The following is a 10010-nucleotide window of genomic DNA, read 5'->3' as shown; positions in this document are numbered from 1 at the left end:
TGTTTCAAGGGCATTTCCAAAGGGATTTTCCATCTTTAAAAGACACTGACTACTTCAATAGGTCTAAATAACATCCAGGCTTCTGAAGAATATTATGATTTTTAAAAATGGAAGCCCCGTCGCTTGACACTTTTTAAAACTAGACTGAACAAGCGCTGGAGAACATAATGTAGGGAACAATTCTCCACCGGCAGTAGGATCGGTGAAATGGACCTTTCATGTCTTCAATTGCTGTGAGCATAATTCTGGACTCCCGTGGGATGCTTCGGTAATAGACTTTTCACAGGGAATCTGTGCATGGGGAGAGGGAACAGAATCCTCCCAGCTGTTTGCTATAAACCCTAATTCAACCAAGCACTTAAGCGTGTGCTTAATTTCAAGCACATGAGCAAACTACTCACGTGCATAAAGTTAAACACATGCTTAGGGGCTCTGCCAGACTGTGGTCCCTATCCCTTAGAATGGAGTGTTGCTGGAGTAAGCACGGCAGGATTTGTGTTTGTTTGAAAAATAGATACAGTTGCATGAAGATACCTGTCATTAACAGAAGATTTATAGTATCATAAAACTCATTTTTACTCGGGTGGTAAGAACCTCTTAGGAATCTGAAAATAGAATTTGTATCTCAAATTATTTTTTCTCAAAGTAGAAAGGAAACATTTGAGTTATTTTCTCCATAAATTTGTCATGAAGCACAAGGTAACGTGTTTGTCTACTTTCTTGTTTTGACAGCCCATCCATGATACTGGCAGTACAGTTCTTGACATAGTTCCCTTGTTTTTATGTCTCAGCACAAGTGGGGTGATGGAGTTAAGCCAGTGGTTCTCAACCTTTCCAGACCACTATACCCCTTTCAGGAGTCTGATTTGTCTTGGGTACTCCCAAGTTTCACCTCACTTAAAAACTACTTGCTTACAAAAGTGTCACAGCACACTATTACTGGAAAATTGCTTATTTTCTCATTTTTACCATATAATTATAAAATAAATTATTTGGAATATAAATATTATACTTACATCGCAGTGTATAGTATATAGAGCAGTATAAACAAGTCATTGCATGAAATTGTGGTTTATACGGACTTTGCTAGGGCTTTTTATGTAACCTGTTGTAAAACTAGGCAAATATCTAGATGAGTTGATGTGCCCCCTGAAAGACCTCTGAGTACCCCCAGGGGTACGTGTACCCCTGGTTGGGAACCACTGCTTTAAGCTACTTTTATGCCTCCAGTAATCTGGGTCAGCCAGGTATTTACCTGGGTGCCAGTGTAAATTAGACTTCATCAGGCTGCTCTCTTTTACAGTATGCTTCCTGTGACACCACATGGGAGACAGAGAATAGCCAGAGGATAGATTGTTCGGGCCATGTTGATGCCCCGCCCTGCCCAAGCCCCATTGGCTGCAGGTTAGTAGATGGGGCCAGCACAGAGCCCTTACTTTGGCTCTGCACTGGTTGTGGAAGCTTCTTGTGCGGAAGGATTCTCTGGATGTTCTTTCTACCCCTAATATACCACTGGAGCAGCACACGGGGCAGACCACAAGAATTGGGCTTAGTGCTTCTTGGCTACATATTACTTCTATTATAGAGCCAGCCAGAGGAGGTTGCCTCTGGAGCTTGCCATTGGCTTTTTAATTCCTCTGAGTGATGGCTTAAAATATGTACCTATGTGATTTCATTGGACACTGCCCAACATGTTACAACTTTAAGTTACAAGAGCATCTTTAAAAATCCCTGATGTGACTTGTATTGCAAGGGCTAGGAGCCACGTGGTGCTTTTAAAGATGGTGACATCTCTATTGGGTGAATCATAACTTTTGCAAGTTAACCTTATTATCGTGTGGGTGGGTGTGCCCAGATAGACAGGCACCATTGTCTGCATAAGCAGGAAGTAGGCCATGTTGAGAAGAAAATATACCACATGGGATGGCATTCCAGAAGTTCAGTTTGCTCAATGGGGGAAAGTCAATGCTGGCAAGCAATGAGAAAGACAGACAGCTGGGTTGCAAGACTGCACTTTGGATCTGCAACTGCCTTGGTACCAGAGCCTTGTGCTGCAATGGGGAACAAAGAATGCAGTAACCTTTCCCTTCAATTTTCAAGAATGCCCCTGCTGACATCAGACAGACTTTATAGCATTCCCCATCCCCAACCATTACCCATCTTCCAGAAAAATGCTCCTGCAAAGAGTCGGGGGGAAGACAGGTCCCTGGAACCTGCCCATTATCCTTTTGGTCTACCTATCATTATGCCAAACTTTTAAGATGATGCTATGAGTATTCATGATTTAGTCCTACCTTTGCTATCCTAACTGGCCCTTTGCTGTGTAGCATGTGTGCCATGCAATGAATGCTGTATCTAGAGGGAATCTTTTCAGGACATCCCTTATTGCGTTTATGCCAATGTGGTGCCGTTAATGCTTATATTGTATAACACCTGTTAATACTTATCTACCATTGACACAGGGTTTGTAGGGCGTTCTAATGGCCAGAAAGGCAAGTGATACAGCAGCCAGCGGATTACAAACTACACTAAACCTTAAACAAAAGACTGATTTATAAATCCATCGGACAATGTGTAAGTGACTTATTTATAATTCATGACTTTAAAGCCCTTCCGTTACCACATTCACAAACCCTTCTCTCTCACTTTGAACACGTTGAGTTCTAAATTTGGAATGCAAATCTGTTTTTGTTTCCTCTCCGAATCTGGATTCAGCAGTAACTGCCAGGAAAATGTGATTTAATTTGCATCTACTGTCTGAGTAGCATTCTTTATGTGACTGTACTGAGATGGATTGTCTCCTGGAGCTGCAGAGTCTTTTATCATTTGGAGTTCAGAGGTTACATCAAAAATTGCCTGCCTGCTGCCTCATGTGACATTTGAACTCCAAAGGGCAAGAGATCATGAGGCCATAAAGTAAGGCGAAAGCACTAAAGGTGTCATTCCCATTGTTCTCAAAGGACAAGAGTTTAAGACTAGATCACATGATTCATGGGGTAGGGAAGGGTGAGATAATGTAAGGGAAGATCAGGAAAAATAGTGAATACACTAGTGCAATTAAGAACCAGTTGGTATCCAAACTGTATTACGGATTTGTTTTGTTTGTGGGATATTTTCTGATCATTACTGGTACACTGTTGACTTGATCTCTGTAGGAATAGTAATCTTCCTCTCTCTTTTTTGTGCATGCGTGTGGGTGGGTATTTGCGTGGCCCGCATAGTGAGTGAGAGAGCATATACCTCTGTGTGGAGGCACTGCATGATAATAATTTGTGTGCATACGCAAAGTGTCACCTGCCCAGAGTAGAACAAATCTGAAAACTCCTCTAGGATATATTTCATTGTCTCTCACATTGGGGAGCAAAGGAAACAATGTTACAGCTGGAATACTGGGGTAAGTAGCTTTAAAAAGAAAAGTGCTATGTTAGTGCTATTACTGTTTTTAAAATACAGAATCGTTGGCAGTGATTCAAACCTCAGAACACTATGTCATTAGAAGGAGAAAGTCTATTTGGAATAAGGATAAAGCTATATTTGTGGCTAGTTAGCATTTCAGTAAAAAGCAAAATTAATATGAAAGCTAAGAGCTGCTGAGTTCAAAATAAATATAATGGACTCTATGCTTAATGGTGCTGACCACTGAACACTCCCATTAACTTTAATGACAGCTCTGGGTGCTCAGCACCTCTCAGGGGTAAGACCCACTATGAAGGACTTAGAACTAAAAATCAAGGCTCTGCCTCATTATTTTGACATAAAAATACATTATCCACAATAATCTGAAAATCAAAACTAACTTGTACTGATTTATAGACAGGTTTCAAGGGTCTTTCAGAACTGCATGTGAAGACACATTTACACTCCCTAGGGGCAGGGAAAACCTTACACAGCAGCAGAAAGGAGAAATACTCTAGCAGAGCTGAAAGCATACCAGTTACAAACATACTGCAGCATCTGAAAAGAGCCATTATAAATAGAAATCTCTCCCCAAACAATATTCCCAGACAGAGACGGCAGTGCACCTAATGCAGTTGCAGAAGACAGGCTTGAACAATATAAAACCACAGTGTAGGTGAATACAATTTAAAGTGGAAATTGAATTGTGGTGAGCTGAACAACAGGCAGGCTAAAGAAAGGATGATCTGGAGATTATTCCGAATTAGAAATCCCAGAGATTATTATTATGTCGGACGGAGATATCAAAATACATAGAGATCATTTATTGTGGTGAAGATCAGGGGTGAAATCTTGGCCCCACTGGAGTCAATGACAAAATTCCCATTGTCACCCAGGAATTTTAGAACTTGCTATGTTACCCATCACGTATAGTTTTCAATGGTAAAGTGTGAATATTATGTTCAAACCTGATATACTGACTCCTGTAATGCCTATCATTGTAGGAGACAGGCTCTTTAAAAATATTACGACACTTGTCTAAAATGGTGGCATAAAAATTAGAATTACTGCTCCTATAACCACAGCCAGTGAGGAACTAACTGGTAGGCAGGGCACATAGCAATCCAAATTGAAACTCAGAACATATGTATAGAAACAATATGGCAAAATGCTCATCTCGATTGAAGTCAAGAAATGCCTCAACAATGTTTTAAGTGGGTTCAAAATTTAGTTTTTACTACGAGTGAGAGAGAATCAAGTATTCGATAAATAATGCCCTGAGTTTCCCCACACATGTTTATCATAACTTCAACTCCCAGGAACTTCATTAGGAGGATTAAAAAAATCCAGTGCCCATTGACCCAATGGGAATATTTCTGTTGACGCCAATGGGCTCTGATCAGATCCTACGTGATTAAGAACAAAATTAAAACAATAGTCCAGGAGATAAATTTAAGTGAATTTTTTTCTATGATGCTTTTCAGGTTATGGTATAAAAGGGCTCATGGAGACACAAGAGGGTGAACATTAAGTCACATGTTAAGGCTCATTAATTTTGGGCTCTTCATTGGTATATTTGGGAGGAAAAAATGGAAAGAACTTTTCTTCCTATTTTCCTGCAAACTTTTGGCCCTTCTAAGTAACTCCCTGATAGCAGGCCTGCAGTTGTCTAAGATCCCCATGCATATGCTCAAACCATGAAAAATACATCCAAATGGTAATTTTAAACCTTTCTTAAGAATTGTTAAACATACACTAAAATATTCGAGTAACATGTAAAACCATCCCCATGCACATGGATCAGTGCCCCAAATCAGGGGTAGAATCAATTCCATTTGGTATATCAGAATGAGGGGAAATTCAGAATCCATCCTTACCTTACATCATTGTCCCTCTATATTCTACAGAGTAGGAGTCTCCCAGGATGATACCTCTGTATGCAAAAATCTAGTACCAGATCCTCAGCTGGTGTAAATTGGCTAAATCGATTTATACCAGCTGAGAATCCTTGCACAATACCATTTTTCTCCATTCAGTGTCATCATAAGTAGAGCTGATTGTTTTTTTTACACCTTTTTTATTAAAAATGGATTTTCAAAGGAAATGACATTTCAACAAAACTTCTCAAAACATTTTATTTCCTATTGAACTGAAAATTTTGTATTTTGGGGGGAGCTTCTCCTTCCCCTCCCCTCTTTTATCTCTGAGGGGAAAAGGGAGAGAAAAGAGGTCTGGGGAGGAGGGAACAAAACTAAAATGAACATTTTTTTAATTTAATTTTTCCAAAAAAAAAAAAAAAAGAGATGTAATTTGTTTTGCAATCAAAGTTTATAAAAAATCTTGAAAAACTTTGATCAAAGCAAAAATATTTAATTTTGTTTGAAGTGATTTGCAGAAAAATATTTTTTTGACCAGCCTTAAATATAAGATTTTTTGATAATGTATCATCTCTGACTTGAACTAATATTTCTCATTTTATTGCCACAAGGTAGGGTGTGTGTGGTGTTACCATGTTATTTCCAAGTGCTTAACTAGGGCTTTGGCCAGTATTTATATGAATTCTTTAGAGTCAGAATATATTTTGATATCTCCACATTACCTTCTAAAGCAGGCAAGAAAAACCATTGAGTAAACACTCATTTGAAAGAGTAATAACACAACTCAAAGGAGATTTAAACTACCCTCTGAAAACCAGAGGGAACCATTCCAGCCCTGCACTACTTTCTCTAGCAAAACTCTCGTTGACTTCTTCATGAGTTTTGTCAGGTCTTGTGTAAGAGACACCTTGTCGCACATGGAAATGCTTGAACTGTCAATGCATGGAACATGCATCCCACATGTAGTGTGTCCCCAAAAGAATGCATGTATTGTGCAAATGCTTTATTTTAGGTTAGGGTTTTTTTTACAGTGCTCCCATTCCTGACGCACCCATATCTGGTAATTCATGGAAACTGATGAACTTGTCCAAGGTGCATTAGACTTGTCAATGAATTATGGAAAATTGAGGGAAATCTTGACTTGAGCACAATTAATGGCACCAAGATCTTCAGGGATGGATGGATTGAAGTGAACATTAATCCATTCCCATAAGTTCTAACAGAGTTGTGCATCACTAATACGAAGAAGCCAGCCATGTGACAAAACTGTAAAAATGGGGTTCACTCTTATTGAGGAGCAAGGTTACACAAATTTCAAACTCCAGAATGATCATTCTGTTTTAAAAGATTAATTTAAATACTTAATTCAGCTTCAGAATTAAAACAAGTCAGGGATAAAACCTTAATCATTCTAGTTCTTCAATGTTGCAAACAAAATACTGTGGAGGATGAGAAGGAAATCAGATCTTAGTCTCAGCAGTGGAGGAAAGACTACTGGTTTTGCAGTCAGATTAAATGTATCCCGTACAGCAACTTTGAGGAGTAATGTGTCAAATACTGTGCAAGTAAATGGCATTAACAAACCATTGCAAACAATGCAACCTAACAGCGCAGCCAGGGGCGGCAGGTTTGTATAATTTTTGGTGGTGCCCAGAATGGGTACAAGTCCCGCCCTCCCCCCCACACACTTGCCTAAGGCTCTGGGAGGGAGTTTGGGTGCGGGAGGCGTGTGGGTTCTAGGAGGGAGTTTGGATGCTTGGTGTGGGCTCTGGGCTGGGGCAGGGGGATGGGGTTCAGAAGGGAGTGAGGGGTGTGGGCTCTGGGAGAGAGTTTGGGTGCAGGATGGGGTTTGGGATCTGGGAGGGAGTTTGGGTGCGAGAGAAGTGCAGACTCTGGGAGGGGGTTTGGGTGCGGGTTCTGGGAGGGAGTTTCGGTACTTGCTGTGGGATGGGGTTCGGGAGGGAGTTTGGATGCAGGAGGGGATTCAAACTCTGGGAGGGAGTTTGGCTGTGGGAGGGCTGAGGGGTTGGGCTCTGGGAGGGAGTTTGGGTGTGGGGTGCGGGCTCTGGGATGGGGCAGGAGGTTGGGGTGCGGGAGAGTATGAGAGGTGTGGCATTTATCTCGGGTGGCTCCAGAAGGCAACCCGCATATCCCTCTGGCAGCAGCTGCTAGGCGGGTATCTCCGTGTGCCGCTGCCTGCAGGCATCACTCCCATTGGCCGCAGTTCCCGGCCAATGGGAGCTGCGGAGTTGGCACTTGGGCCAGGGGCAGTGCATGGAGAACCCTCCCCCCCGGGGGCCATAGGGCCATTCCGGCTGCTTCCGGGAGTGGCACAGAGTGAGGCCTAGCCATATTGCACTGCTGGTGGTGGCCAGGGGCCCCTGGGGCCCTTTTAAATTGCCTGGGGGGCTGGCAGGCAGGGCCAGGAGACACTCCGGGAAAGATGAGCGGGGTTGGCAGGCGGGGCATGGGGAAAGACCCGGTCCCGAGCATTGGTGGAGCCCGGGCCCTGAATATTCCTGGAGCATGGGCCCCACAGGCCCATATAACTTGCTGCCCCTGAACACAGCTAAATAATCAAAACAAAATGCTATACATGCAGTTCACAATTGGGTCTGAGAAAATTGCCTGTTGTACTGAATCCTTTCTCTTTCAGAGAGGAGGCCCGGGGTGGGGACTGCTGAACCTACAACTAGTGTATCCAGTGATCCAAAATCAATTAAGGGGGTATTCTGATCTATAGGTTGGGGGAGAATCTGTAAAAGGGCTCTTATAAACAGCATCGTGCCTGAGATTTCGGTGAATTCCAACCCCTGTAGAGTTCCAAAGACACAGCCTCATTAATCAAATTCTGTGTCAGGAGGTACCTTGGAGAAATGTATTTTCCCTGGAATTCTACATTTAGAACATAACTGGCATTGATGTGATAGTTTAAAAGGTCTGTCAGCATTTCAGGGCTAAATTAATTTTGTGTTTGAGATGCTAGAAGGACATTGCAAACAAAGTTAAAAATATTTTAAAGGCAGTTGACTTCTTTTTAAACATTTATAGGTGTTTTTAAAAACTACTTAATATTCATCATATCCAAATCAGTTCTGGAAATACCTTGAATGATATATATATATATGATCATTTATGCAGGTCTATAGATGTGCACTGCTCTTTATAGGGGGGGAAATCCAATCCAGCAAAATCCAATCCAGCAAAACTTTAGTCATTGGATTCAGAGTAGCAGCCGTGTTAGTCTGTATTCGCAAAAAGAAAAGGAGTACTTGTGGCACCTTAGAGACTAATCAATTTCTTTGAGCATAAGCTTTCGTGAGCTATAGCTCACTTCACTGGATGCATCCGATGAAGTGAGCTATAGCTCACGAAAGCTTATGCTCAAATAAATTGGTTAGTCTCTAAGGTGCCACAAGTACTCCTTTTCTTTTAGTCATTGGAGTAGTCTTTATTCATGCCAGTAAGAATCTGTAGAATCAGACACTTACTAGTCAAGTAGCAGCATGGTTTTCTAGTGAATAGAGCACTGGACTGGGCTTCACAAGATGTGGCTTCTATTCCTGGCTCTGCCACTGACTTGCTGTGTGAGTTTGGGCATGTTACTTCTCTGTGATCCTGTTTTCCCTCTCGTCCATTGTCTGTCTTGCCTATTTAGAATGCAAGCTCTTTGGGCCAGGGATTGTCTCTTGTTATATATTCGTACGACATCTAGCACAATGAGGCCCCGCTGCCTATTGAGGTCTATTCTAATATAGGTAATAACTTTTGCTGTTCATTTGCTGTTGTGTGTTAAATATGGAATGTTTAAAAATCTCAGCTCTCCCTCACTCCACTATTTTAATTTACTACAATTATTCATTTTCAGATTAGACTGAGATGCACCATCTTCTTACCTTCAGCCATTGCCACATGCTACAGCAACCCTGGAGTGACACACTCAGGCAATGCATTATTAGTGGATTTTTTTCCATGTGGGATGATGGAGAGAGAGGCATAATGCACACTTCAGTGTGCTGGGACATTTCCCCCCTCCCCTGTCATTTTTAAGGATGATCCACAATGTGTGAACATCACCCACAAGTGAGGCCTAATTACGTTTCTCAAGTGAGCATGTTGCATTTTCGAGGAAGTCTTAAACGAGCACTTAGGCTGTAATGCTCCTGAGCGCACCACTGTGGATTTTAAGGGTTGTTTTGTATCCTGAAGACTGTGCTGAGCTAGTAGCAGCCTAGTCCCACAAGTACTTTTATCAGAGAGTTATTAGACCATTATGGTCTACGATTGTCTTTTACTGCCTTTGATTTCTTCTGTTGTCAGACGTGAGGAAAGTGATGTGTAATCTGATCCAAAATGCTCTTGTTTGTTTTAATCTACTGTTTTAATATATTATGGCTTCCTGCCATTAAGCTTTTCTGAGATGGACCCTAGAGTCATTCGCCGAGGTCTTATATGTACAGAATCTGAAGGGCACTTTTCAGATGCGCCTGCCCTCTAATAAGCAGCGATAATCTTATTTTCCTCTGGCTTTTATGTATGGCAGGGTGTGTGGGTGTCTGCATGTGCCAGTGGCTTGAAACAAAGCTACAACAATAGCCAGACGCTGCCATCTCTGGTGTCCTGCCATCCTGTGCCATTAGTGCTGTTACCCATCCTTAGGCAATGAAGCCAAGGACACACAAAGGCCAGATTTTCCAAGTTACAATGCACAACTGGCACATTTATATATGCCCAATC

General features: G+C 41.8%; 1 long non-coding RNA gene across 1 annotated transcript; it reads left to right on the top strand.

Annotated features, from left to right (window-relative positions):
* LOC144264490 (uncharacterized) lies at window positions 1–9755 on the top strand. The gene is made up of 3 exons (XR_013346062.1): window positions 1–1404; window positions 2463–2574; window positions 9142–9755. It is a non-coding gene; the product is annotated as an uncharacterized LOC144264490 (long non-coding RNA).
* The last annotated feature ends 255 nt before the right edge of the window (window positions 9756–10010 follow it).

The sequence above is a fragment of the Eretmochelys imbricata genome, chromosome 5 (assembly GCF_965152235.1).
Source record: "Eretmochelys imbricata isolate rEreImb1 chromosome 5, rEreImb1.hap1, whole genome shotgun sequence".
Taxonomy (NCBI): domain Eukaryota; kingdom Metazoa; phylum Chordata; order Testudines; family Cheloniidae; genus Eretmochelys; species Eretmochelys imbricata.
This window is presented reverse-complemented; position numbering and strand designations above follow the sequence as displayed.